Source organism: Bubalus bubalis, chromosome 9, assembly GCF_019923935.1.
Source record: "Bubalus bubalis isolate 160015118507 breed Murrah chromosome 9, NDDB_SH_1, whole genome shotgun sequence".
Taxonomy (NCBI): domain Eukaryota; kingdom Metazoa; phylum Chordata; class Mammalia; order Artiodactyla; family Bovidae; genus Bubalus; species Bubalus bubalis.
The window spans coordinates 51544007-51557055 of record NC_059165.1 but is presented as its reverse complement, the minus strand read 5'-3'; the positions used below and the strand labels follow the sequence as shown (position 1 = coordinate 51557055).

Below are 13049 nucleotides of genomic sequence, written 5' to 3'. Positions count from 1 at the left end.
TTGGTAATGAACAGAGATCATTCTGACATTTTGGAGATTGCACCCAACTACTGCATTTCAGACTCTTTTATTGACTCTGAGGTTAAGGGATTCTTGCCCACATTAGATAGAATGGTCATCTGAATTAAATTTGCCTGTTCCTATATTAGTCATCCAAAATGAGACAGAGCAGAGTTTCACTTCTGTGTAAGGGAACTTTCTGAAATATTTGAGGCTGGTCTGGTGGCAGGATTAGAAACAAAAGGGAAGACATATATTACAAATGTACTAATTTCCCTTAGATTCTGATTGAGTCAGTCCATACATATGGCTATATGACTGGGCCTTTAAATTGCCTAAAGAAAATACAAAAAGCTTGAACTTAGTTTATAGATGTCAGGGAAAGTTGGAAGTGAAAGACAGCTGCATTACAGCCATACTAAGATGCAGCCGTAAAAATGTTCAGTGGACAGAATCTACTGTCAGCCTTGTATGAAAGAAGTAGCTTATAATGAGAAGCAAAAAAGTATAAGTATATGTGCAGACCTTGGAAAAGAATGGAAAGACTGGAGTAGAGGCATACGGATGAACACAATGGAGTATGCATGAGTATGAAGATCTTTAAATCACATATTAATGTCAAACAGAAAGTATCCATCATGAAAGAGGCAGTGAATAATACATACATGTGACAGACACTGACCAAATGTCTTATCCATTTGATGTCTGCTTTGCCTTCAGACACAGCAGTGCAGATACAATAGGATCATTAATAAAGTAGCCTCTGTGGCAGCGATGGGGGCTATGCATGGGTCTCAACATGAGTCTCATTTACTAAAGACTATCTAGTGACTTCTATCTCCAAATGTCCATCCAGTCAGAAATAAAGATCTGTAACATGTCCTGGATAGGCATGTGGTGTGGTTTAGTCACAAAGTTGTGTCCAACTCTTGTGACCGGATGGACCATAGCCCACCAGGCTTCTCTGTCCATGGGATTTCCCAGGCAAGAATATTGGAGTGGGTTGCCATTTCCTTCTCCAAGAAAGTGAAAGTGAAAGCCACTCAGTTGTGTCCAACTCTTTGTGACCCCAAGGACTTCTCCATGGAATTCTCCAGGCCAGAATACTGGAGTGGGTAGCTGTTCCCTTCTTCAAGGGATCTTCCTAACCCAGGGATCAAACCCACATCTTCCGCATTGCAGGCAGATTCTTTACCAGCTGAGCCACAAGGGAAACCCTGAATAGGCATATTGAGATCCAGTTATCAACCAATTGTCAACTTGATGACAATTTGACTACATTAAATTTCTTCTAGTCCCCCACTCTTGAGAGGTTAGTGGTTAATTCTCACAGAAATAGATATTTACTTCAGATGTGGTTTTATAATTACAGCTTGCAAAACCTCAATCAAAACTACTATCCAGGAGCTTACAGGGTACCAGGTTCACAATCTTGGGACTCTACACAACATATTAGCCACTCACATTCACAGCAAATGTGTCACTGGAATGGGTTCATGACTATGGGTTACAATTGCAGTATCACAAACAGTACCAACCAGAAGCTGCTGACCTTCTTGAGCACTAGAATAACCTGCTGAAAGCACAGCCTAAGCACCAGGTTGTAGGCAATGGATCCTTCAGAATATAGCATATGCTGAATTAAGAGACCACTATACATTACTGCATCCTCAATAAAAAGAATACATCAATCTTCTGATAGTTGTCCCACAAATCATCTCTCCCAATGAACCACTGGGGACTTTATACTTCTCAGTCCTTGTAACTCTGGACCCTGTCCTTACAAGAGGTACTGGCCTACAAACAAAGCACATTCTCACAGAGTCCCATTGAACAAAACACTAAAATTATCACTAAAATTATCACTTGAAACAAAGGACTCTGTGTGTCCAAGAAACAGTAATCAATAAGAACAGTCATTTATTTTGGTTGCAGTAATTGACCCTAATCAACTGGAAGATGTGTACATTTACAAAAAACAGGGACAAGAAATATGTATGAATCTCAGTTAATTCACATGGATGTCACTTGCTACTACCTCTCCCAATTGTGACTGTAAGTGGTAAGTTTGAATCTCCAGCTTGGAAAATCTATGTTTACCAGAAGCTCCAATACCTTAGGAATAATGGCTTGACTTATGCCAGCAAATAAGCCATTGAGACCATCAAAACTGGTCATAGCATAGCTGAGATAAGTGGAATTAATATGGATTATAAAAAAAGGTGACACTGACCTATGTAACAGAAACAGGGAATCATGACAGCCAAAGTTGTATACACAATTTGGATCTTCCTTTAAGAGAGAACTTGGATCAGCTGAGGAGTGCCCATACTTGGCGGTAATCAGATTCAATGACTTTCAGATCCACCACAGGGGCTGGTTTGAAACAATGCTCTTCCATGTTTCACTGAGGCTTTCTTAGAGGTGCACTGAAGTCTAGGGTCTCTTTACCCTATATTTCTCACTTTGCCATCTCCTTTCATATATGTCAGATGTCCATCAGAGCATAGCATCTTTCCTTAGCTACTTGTACTCACTCTTCATTTTATCTTTCAAGGCTGCCCACCAGCAAATAACTTGCACTTTTAATCTCTGTCTTGATGCCTGCTTCTCTAAGTACCCAACCCATACATTAATTATTAAGTTACAAGATCAACATATATAGAAAATTCAACTTATCTTTATAGGGAAAAAAACTAATACATAAAAATAAAAATCTAATATGAAACCATATCCAACAACACAATAAACAAAAATATTTACGAATAAGTTTCTCAAAACATAGGAAATATTTCTCTATTGAAAGCTATAAAATGGTTTTAAACAAAATTAAAGAAAATCTAAATAAAGATCAGGAATATTCCAAATTCATGATTGGAAGACACTGTTATGAAGACATTAGTTCTCTTCAAATAGATCTATGAACTGAATGCAATCCCAATCAAAATCTCTGGAATTTCTTTTCTTGGGTGTTTATAATGGATTCTAAATTTTATATAGAAATTTGAAGGACTTATAAAGTGAGAACTTTACAACAGTGTATTTTTATTCCCCCAACCCCAGTCATTCTTTGTGCTCTTGTCAGAAACCTTACTTGCATGTATTATAAGAATTATTGATAAAGTGTTAAGGTGCATACATGCGAGGGGAGAAACAAAAAAATACAGTGTCACATGGTACTGGATGAGAGCTGGTGATACTAGCAGATATTCAAGTTTTATACATATATATATATATAGAGAGAGAGAGAGAGAGAGAAAGAGAGAGACAGACAGAGACAGAGAGACAGGAAGACAGAGAGAGAGTGTTCTATCCTCACAAAAACTTATAATCCCATGTAATTAGAAAAACACTGCTGTTGCTGCTGCTAAGTCGCTTCAGTCGTGTCCGACTCTGTGTGACCCCATAGATGGCAGCCCACCAGGCTTCCCCGTCCCTGGGATTCGCCAGGCAAGAACACTGGAGTGGGTTGCCATTTCCTTCTCCAATGCATGAAAGTGAAGTTGCTTAGTGGTGTCCGACTCTTAGCGACCCCATGGACTGCAGCCTACCAGGCTCCTTCGTCCATGGGAGACATATCCAAATTGAAGAGATGAAATATAAGATGGTCATCTCAATAGATGCAGAAAAAGCATATGACAAAATTCAACATTCATTCCTAATTAAAACGCTCAAAAAACTGGGTACCGAGGTACTTTATTACTTACTTCCACATAATAAAGGCCATATACGACAAGCCCACAGCTAATATCATGCTCAATGGTGAAACTGAACATTTTTTCTTTAATACTGGTAACAAAGTTACATACTTTTACCACTTTTACTCAAAACAGTATTGGCAGTCCTAGCCAGAGCAATTAGGCCAGAAAAAGAAATAAAAATCATCCAAACCAGAAAGGAAGAAGTAGAACTGTTTCTATTTGCAGATGGCATGTTTTTATATATTGAAAAACTTAAAGAACACACCAAAACAAAAACTGTTAAAATTAATAAATTTATTTAGTAAAATTTCAGGAAAAACTATGAGTATACAAAAATCAGTTGCATTTCTATACTCTTAACAACAAACTATCAGAATGAGAAATTAAAAAAAAAGTAATCCCAATACAATTGCATAAAAAGAAAAAATCTAGGAATAAATGTAACCAAGGAGGTGAAAGACTTCTACACTAGACACAATAAAATACTGATGGAAAAAAAACTGAAGACACAAATAAATGAAAAGATATTTCATGTTCTTGGAAAGGAAGACTTAATATTGTTAAAATGTCCATATTACCCAAAGGAAGCCCTACATATTCTACATATTCAATGAAATCCCTCTCAAAATTCCAATGGCATTTTTAAGATACAAAAAAAAAAAAAAACCCTAAAGTTCATATGCAACCGCCAAAGACTCTAACGAGTCAGAGCAATCTTGAGAAAGAACAAAGTTGGAAGCATCACACTTCCTGATTTCAACCTATCAATATATTCCAGAGCTATAGTAATCAAAACAGTATGGTATGGGCATAAAAAAGACACATAGACTAATTAACAGAATAGAGAGGTCAGAAATAAACTCATTCATACATGGTCAATTAATTTATGACAAAGGAGCCAAGAATACTTGGGTCTGTCTCCTAGTGACAACTGTCATATCTGTGGGTTTTTACAGAGTCATATCCTTCATCAGAGTCATCATGTAATTTACTCTTGATACTGGATGACATGGAATTTATAACCAATAAATCAGATTATCAGGGTTTAACTGAGCTAAGAAAGATCACTCAGTCTAGCTATAAAAGTTTATAAACTAAAAAAAATTTCAAAGTCATAAAATGAAAGAAAAGTCAGTCAAATTGCTTAATTACAGAAATGTAAAGAGTACCCATATCTCTAGCCTCTACATACAATGGTGTTTTCAAGTCTCATGCTGTAAGTAATGAGGAAGACTCAAATATCCTGGGGTGAGAAAGGTCATTACAATCAGGCACTATAAAAAAGTTAGAAAACTCAGGGATCACAAAGTTGACAAAAAAAAAAAAAATTCTGAAATGGAGCAGGACCCTATGGTCCTTGCCCACCCCAACCCCCCCATTCCTCTGTCTGTCTTGTGTCTGTGGAAAACTTTAGTCAAAGAATAAGTTTAATCAGAGCAATGAAAAATGCAGAAACAAAGGAAACAGTCAAAGGAGACCAAATAATAATAATGTAGTCATTAAGCATAGTCAAGGACCATTAGTTATTTTTCAAGGGCTATAGATAACATGCTGAGCCACCTCTGTGAGCTGTCTTGTAGACACTAAAACATCAGGGTGAAGAAATTAACTACATGATGACCAGACTGTACCCACAACATAAGCAGCCATAATTCTGAGAACTGGCCTCAAAGAAATGGGCACAAACAGACCCTGGAACTGAAGATCAACTGTACCTAAAATAACCCCAAGATGATGTTGCTCAGATCATCAGTGACCAATTTGAAGATGACTGTCAGAGCTGACTGTGCTATTTCTGCATGTAACCCCCTCCAAACTGTCTATAAAAGCTTCTGCCCACTGGTTGCAGTGATGGGGGTGGTGGGGGCGAGGGGGGACGCAGGGAGGCAGTTGGCCTTTGGACAGACATCTGCCCTCCCCTGCAGTTGCCAGCATCTGAAATAAAGCAAATTTTCCTTTCCACCAATTTGGCCTGTTTATTGGCTGTAGAGCAGCAAGCAGCCCAACCTCACTTATCTTTCAGTAACAATTCTACTGATTAATTTCACTGTTTTCAACATCCTCTGGTAACTCAAAGGATTAACACAAGGTCCAGTAAAACTATTTACCACAGAAACTGGAAAATGAAAAGTAAAAAGGACATATTTATCATTAATGAGATGCCATCATTGACTGTTGAGAAATAAAACAAAAATATCAAGGACATCCAATTCTACCAATAACACTTCAGTCATTCCCTAGCAGATGAATCAACAGAGATCCAGGAATTACCTTCTTTAAAGAGTCCCATCTTCAGTAGATTGACTTCCAGCTCCACCTGACACATCTGGAAGGCCTAGTCTTCTTGACCTCATTAATCCCTCAAAAACAGCAGGAATCAATTTAGAAATAACAGGACTAGAGAGTTTAACATACGAGTTCCCAGTAACTGAAGCATGGCCCTCAGAAAAAGACTCAGTGCACAGTACTTCAGCAAAATGACAGCTAGGAATTATGCCCCCTGCCACTCAGCAGCCTCAGCCAAGAAATGTCAATTTTAACAACAATCCGCACATAAAAAATAACCCTCCCAAGAGTTTAGAATTCCAGGCGAGGGATGACCAGCACTTTGGTGAAGCACAGTGATAAGAAAGGACGCACTGAGGAGAGTAAGAAAGACAAATTCGTAGTAGCCCCATACTCTTCTCTCAAGCCCATGCAGCTCATGGGAGAAGTGAGCACTGGAATCCACTAAGGACTCCAGAGCTGGCTCGCCCCAGCATCTGATCCACTCCTGAAGCCTTATGTGTCTCCCCGCTAGTGCCAGAACTCAAGCCCTTCCAAACTTATGCCAGTGCCCCAGGCAGCTCCTGCAGCCTCAAAGGCATACCTTGTCACCAGTTTGCCAGTGGGTTCCCTGTGAACCAAAAAAGCCAGTTGACTCACCACTTCCCTACTCCGGGTCCTCCCCCTGACCCACCACCTGTTACCAACCTCCTCTAGCAGCCCAAGGAGTCCTCCTCAGCACCAAGTTCCCAGAAGCCTCCACAACTTGAAACCCACTCATCGGGAAGTCAGCCTTTTCCAGCGACCCAGGCCCCGCCCGTGGCTGCGCCCCTAGAGGTTCATGGGAATACAGGTCCCTGTTGCACCCAAGCTCCAAGCACATGGGCTCCTGTGAACACAGGTCGTAAGTTACCTTCGTGTCCAGTGGCTCCAGTGACTGCAGGTGGCATCCTTGGCACCAGGCACCTGGAAAGCTGCACTGAATTCAGGCCCTAGGTTCACCCAGCCACCTGCTGGCTCCAGTTCCCCATCCTTCCTCCCACAGCTCTCAAGGTCCAGGCAGCTTCCTCAGCTTGCAGAGGGCTGTATGAACTCAGGTTTCTGGCCCACTCTGATGGCTGTGGTCACTGATGGCTTCTTGGCTCCAGGAAGCTCCCATGAACTCAGGTTCTACATCCACTCCAGGAACTTCAGGCTTCCAAAATCTCAGCCAGTTCCAGCAACTCCAGGCTTTTGGCCCACCCTGTGGCTCTCACATGGGAACAGACCCCTAGAGGACCCCTGTGAATCCACATCCTAGCTTGACTCAGCACTGCCTAGCTCATGTGACACTGGTCAGCTCCCAGTGGGTTCCAGCAAATTCAGGCTCCTGGCATTTCCCATGGTTCTGAGGTCTCAGGCTCCCAGACAACAAACACCAGGGAACTCAAGTTGGGAGGCAAGGTGAGAGTGGGGGGGAGGAACCTGAGGAACACAAAATGAAAACCCACAAAATGAATGAAAAGCAATCTGTGTAATGCGAGAAAATATTTGCAGACCATATGTCAGATAAGGGGTTAGTTTCCAAAATATGTAAAAATCAATAAACCTAATAACAACAATAAATAATGAAACAACTTGATTAACAAATGTGCAGAGGAACTGAATAGACAGCTTTCCAAAGATACCAATGGCCAACAGGTACATGAAAAGGTGCTCAATATCACTAATCATCAGAGAAATGCAAATCAAAGCCACAATTAGATACCACCTGACGCCTGTGAGAATGGCTATCAATAAAAATACGAGAGATAACAAGCATTGGTAAGGATGTAAAAAAGGGTAAACTTGTGCACTGTTGGTGGGAATGTAAATTGGAGCAGCCACTATGGAAAACAGGATGGAAATTCCTCAAAAAATTAAAAATAAAACTACCATGTATGTGCGTACTTATTTGCTCAGTTGTGTTCGACTCTTGGCTACACCATGGATTATAGCCTGCCAGGCTCCTCCATCCATGAGATTCTCCAGGCAAGAATACTGTCCTGGGCAGCCATTTCCTTCATCAGGACTTCTTCCCAACTCAGGGTTCGAATCCAGGTCTCCTGCATTGCAGGCAGATTCTTTACCATCTGAGCCACCAGGGAAGCCCCAAACTACCACATGAGCCAGCAGTCTCTCTTCTGGGTATAAACCCAAAAGAAATGAAGAGATAAATGAACCACCTTGTTCTTTGCAGCATTAGTCACAATATTCAAGTTTTGGAAACAATGTATTATATGTGAATACATTGAATATACATATATTTGAATGTTATTCAGCTATAAAAAGAAGAAAATTCTGTTATTTGCTATTTGATATAACATGGATGGATTTTGAAGGTGTTACACTAAGTGAAATGAGTCAGACACAGAAAAACAAATACTATTTGACATCATTTATGTGTGGATCCTAAAAAAAGTTGAACTGGAAGAAACAGAATAGAATGGCAGTTTCCAGGAACTGGGAGGTTTGGGAAATAAAGAGATATGTGTCAAAGGATACAAACTTCTAGTTATTAAGATGAATCCGTTCTGGAGATCAAATGTATAGCATGGCAAGCATAGTTTACAATACTATATCATATATTTGAAAGTTGCTAAGAGTGTAGCTCTTAAATGTTTTCATCACAAAAATGAAATGGTAATTGTATTAAGTGACGAATGTATTGATGAACCCTATGGTGATAGTTTTTTTTACAATATATAAATGTATTGAGTCACCATATCATATACCTACAAAATAGTACATGTCAATTATATTTCAAAAAAGCTGGAAATTTTTTTTAAATAAAGAAGAAATGCATGAATTCCTTAAATAACATGCAATACCAAGGTTTTTTCACAAATAGACAACCTGACGAGTCCTTATACCTACTAAATGAATTGACTTTCTTTTCTAAGAAAATTAGTTACCTAGAAAACTTTATTAGAAAATTTTACCTAACTTATAACAAAGAAATAGTATCAATTCAAAACAAAATCATGCAGAATACTGAAATGGGAGGAATGTTTTCCATATCTTTCTGTGAAGCCAGTTAGATTATAATCTAACTACACAGATATTACAAGAAAAGAAAACTACATGCTGATATGCTTTATGATCATTGATTACAAAATTTAAACAAAATTTTGAAAAACTGAAGTTAAGAATATATAAAGTGACACAGTGAAGTTTGTAAATACAAATTGTATTTAACATTTGAAAATCAGTTATTCAACATAGTAACAAACATCAAACTAACCCCAAAAAAAGTATGATTATCTCAGAAGATGAAAAAAAAATTGGACAAAATTCAAAAGCTATTCTTGATTTTAATGAGAAAAAACAGAAAACTAGGGGTAGATGGGAATTTCCTCAACCTGAGAAACAGCTACAAAAAATGTACAACTTTACATTTACTAGTAAAATTCAAAATGTTCCCTCAAAATATTAAAAAGGAAAAAAGATAACAGATGTTCAGATGTTCTACTTTTTATTCAACATTGTTATGAAAGATCTAGCCAGTAATCCAGCAAGAAAAAAAGATAAAGTTTATCCAGATTGAAAGGAAAATGCAGTTTGGCCATTATTCAAGTATAACACAACTATCTATAGAAAATACAATAAAATGTACAAAAAAACCCACCATATGATGGTTGAACATCTGGATATTCATATACAAAAAAGTGAACTTCAATTCACACTCCATACCATATATAAAATTCACATGAAAAGCTTCTTAGATCTAGATGTAAGACAGAAAACTAAGTTTTAATGAGGAAAAAGATTTTTGATTTTTTACTTAAGAAAAAATGTCTTAGCTATGACATCAAAAGCATGATACAGGAAAGTAAATTGATTTTTTGGACTTCATTAAAATAAAAACTTCTTTATAAAAAGTTTTATAGAAACAAACCATAGACCCATTATATGATTCAACTATCCAATTCCCAGTTAATTACTCGAGGGAAAAATATAAATGTCATACACAGCTATGTACAGAATGTTATAGCACCTTGGTTTATAATAGCCACAAACTGGAAACAACTCAAATAGGGTTAAGCCCACTTTGGTAAGTGATTGGATAAGCATGCTATGGTAAATTCATTAAAGAATGGGATAGTATTCTGTGATTTAAAAAATAATTTCCTATCCATACATGTAACAACATACATGAATCTCAAAAATAATGATTGTAAATGAATGAAGTCAGAATGAAGAATATATTCTAATCTACAATGACAAAGAGCAGAGCAGTGATTGATTGATGGTATCTTTCCATCCTCCTTTTATACCGTTTTTTAAAAGTAGCTACATATATACTCCTGCTTTTTGATAAATGGTTATGTTGTATGAAAAATTTTCAGTAAAGTATTTTTATTCTTCCTGAAGTGTTCATGAAGATTGAGCCAAATGACCTTTCTAATTGGGAGTGTAGGGATGGAAAAAGAGCAGAGGTATTTTTTTGAAGTGAGGATCCTTCAAGGAAGTAACCTTTGCCATTCTCCTTCAACTGAATACAATCACCAAGATATGTATCTTTTCAAACTACTATTTGAACTCATTTCTTTTACCAGAGCCTCACTGCCAGTTCACTGAAAAGACAAAATGGCTTACTTTCAAATGATAAGGTCTATTTCATTCTTCATTTTGGCATCTTCCATTTTCTCTGGTGAGTAATTTTTCTCTTAGTGAGAAACTTTTAATTATTCAGTATTTGTCAAAACTTGGGCCAACTATGGATAGAGACCTCACTGATGAGACTGATAATTTTTTTTTTTATACACCAATGCTCAATGGATGATATAGGAGGTGCTTTTAAAGCATACTAGCCTGATGGGCTACAGTCCATGGGGTCGCTAAGAGTTGGACACGATTGAGCGACTTCACTTTCACTTATCACTTTCATGCATTGGAGAAGGAAATGGCAACCCACTCCAGTGTTCTTGCCTGGAGAATCCCAGGGACAGGGGAGCCTGGTGGGCTGCTGTCTATGGGGTCACACAGAGTCGGACGCGACTGAAGCGACTTAGCAGCAGCAGACTAAGATTGGTCTTCCGTGGTGGCTTAGGCGGTAAACAGTCTGCCTGCAATGCAGGAAATCCAGGTTTGATCCCTGGGTCAGGAATATCCCCTACAGAAGGGAATGGCTACCCACTGTAGTATTCTTGACTGGAGAATTCCATGGACAGAGGAGTCTGGCAGGCTAGATGAGATATAATGAATTTGTTTGCAGATCCTAATCCTTGAATATGGAATGCTTTCATGTAAGTTCAGGCTCTTACTATATTTCAAGGTTCTCATCTACAAAGTGGGGTACTACCTATTTTTGACAGAGTTACTGTTAGCTGGAGTTATATAAACTACTATGTAAGAGTATGTGCAATGTAGTCAGATTCAAAGCAGACATAAATTAATGCATATTGACTGAGATTTAATTTTTGGATTTTTCTTGTATTCTAGTATCTAATCTCAGAAAGATATCATCAGAAATATATATTGAGTTTTTGAGTTGTTTTTTTTTTTTAACAAACAATAATATTCTTTATTCTGTTTTTAGATAATAACTTGTCAAAGAACATCAAAGAGTGACATATTATTAATCTATGCTCTGGTTGCAGGTATTCCCTTTGGAATTTCAACAAGTTTTGAAATACATCTGGTAAACTATCATTTGGATCTTTAAATTAAAACTTAGTGCTTGTTATACCGCCATCGATATTTAGTTTCATAGGCAATTAAGGATTTGAATGTTGAGCCTAAGAAAAGTGGGCATTGTTTTTAGCAAAGATACAAGGATTCAATACAAATATTTGGGAACTTTAAAAGTGCCTGTAGTCAACTACAGTCACTCAGACAGACAGACAATACAATTGACCTGAAGGAGGTGATGGTAGCTCAGAATAGGAGAGTGGAAAAGAAAATAGATATGAATAGAATATGCCCTATTTTCACATATTCAAAACCATCACAGAGCTTGTTCCATGTGCCAAGAAATATTCTAGTATTACAATTACAGTATTTAAGTTTGAATTCAAATTGAATATTCAAATATTAAGTCAAGAAAGAACTAAGTTTTGGACATCAGTAGGCTCACAGTGTGTGGAAGATGCTATTCATATTGTTATTGTAGCCAGTATTAATATCTATCTTTTATAGCCTGACTGTGACAAATTTGAAGATACGATGGGTTGCACCAATGAATACTTTCCTGTCTGTGCATCAGATGGCAACACATATAGCAATGCATGTGCCTTCTGCAATAAAGTTAGGTAAGAAACAAAATTTGTATGTTTATCTTCATACTAATGCTTATTTTTAATACTAATGCCTCTTTTAAGAACTCTAGGACAGAGACTTACCTGGGTAGCTCAGTGATGAAGAGTTTGCTGCCAGTGCAGGGGATACAGGTTCTACCCCTGGTCCAGGAGGATCCCACATGCTGCGGAGCAACTGGGCCTGTGTGCCATAGCTACTGAGCATTAGCTCAGAGTCCGTGCTCCACAACAAGGGAAGCCATGAAATGAGAAGCCGGTGCACTCTCCACAACTAGAGAAAAGCCCACGCAGCAACAAAGACTCAGCTCAGCCAAAAATAAATAAATAAATAAAATTATAAAAGAAAAAGAACTCTAGTCAGTACTGGCATTAATTCAAATACACTAAGGCACAATTGCTATACCTTTGAATTTATCATTTCTAAGAATTTTGTTGTGGGGTTATCTTTATAATTACTCTCATTTGCAGTGCAACACCCAAATTAATTAAATGAATGAAATATAATTAAACAATTAAAATGTTAACAACAGTAGAAATAAATGAATTACTTCACCTAAAACAATTTTTAACTTTTACTTTAATGACTGAAATAATATATTCATTATAAAGATATATTTTCATTATCTGCATTGTACAGATTTTTTAACTTTTCCCTACACTTTAGTTCATTTATAATTACAAACCATGCAGGAACAACGAAGTGACCCTTTATAGAATGAAACAGTATAAAGGGACTGTATCTTAAATACTGTTCTTTGAACTAAATTTCAAAAATTCTGTTATTCACTTAACTTTTAATTAGGCT

At 37.6% G+C, this 13049-nt stretch overlaps 1 long non-coding RNA gene across 1 annotated transcript; it reads right to left on the bottom strand.

Moving 5' to 3' along the window:
- Positions 1-4158: 4158 nt before the first annotated feature.
- LOC123335233 lies at positions 4159-12693 on the bottom strand. Its single transcript, XR_006553635.2, has 3 exons — positions 12329-12693; positions 9613-9711; positions 4159-7430 (listed from the first exon to the last, which is right to left on the bottom strand). It is a non-coding gene; the product is annotated as an uncharacterized LOC123335233 (long non-coding RNA).
- Positions 12694-13049: the final 356 nt, after the last annotated feature.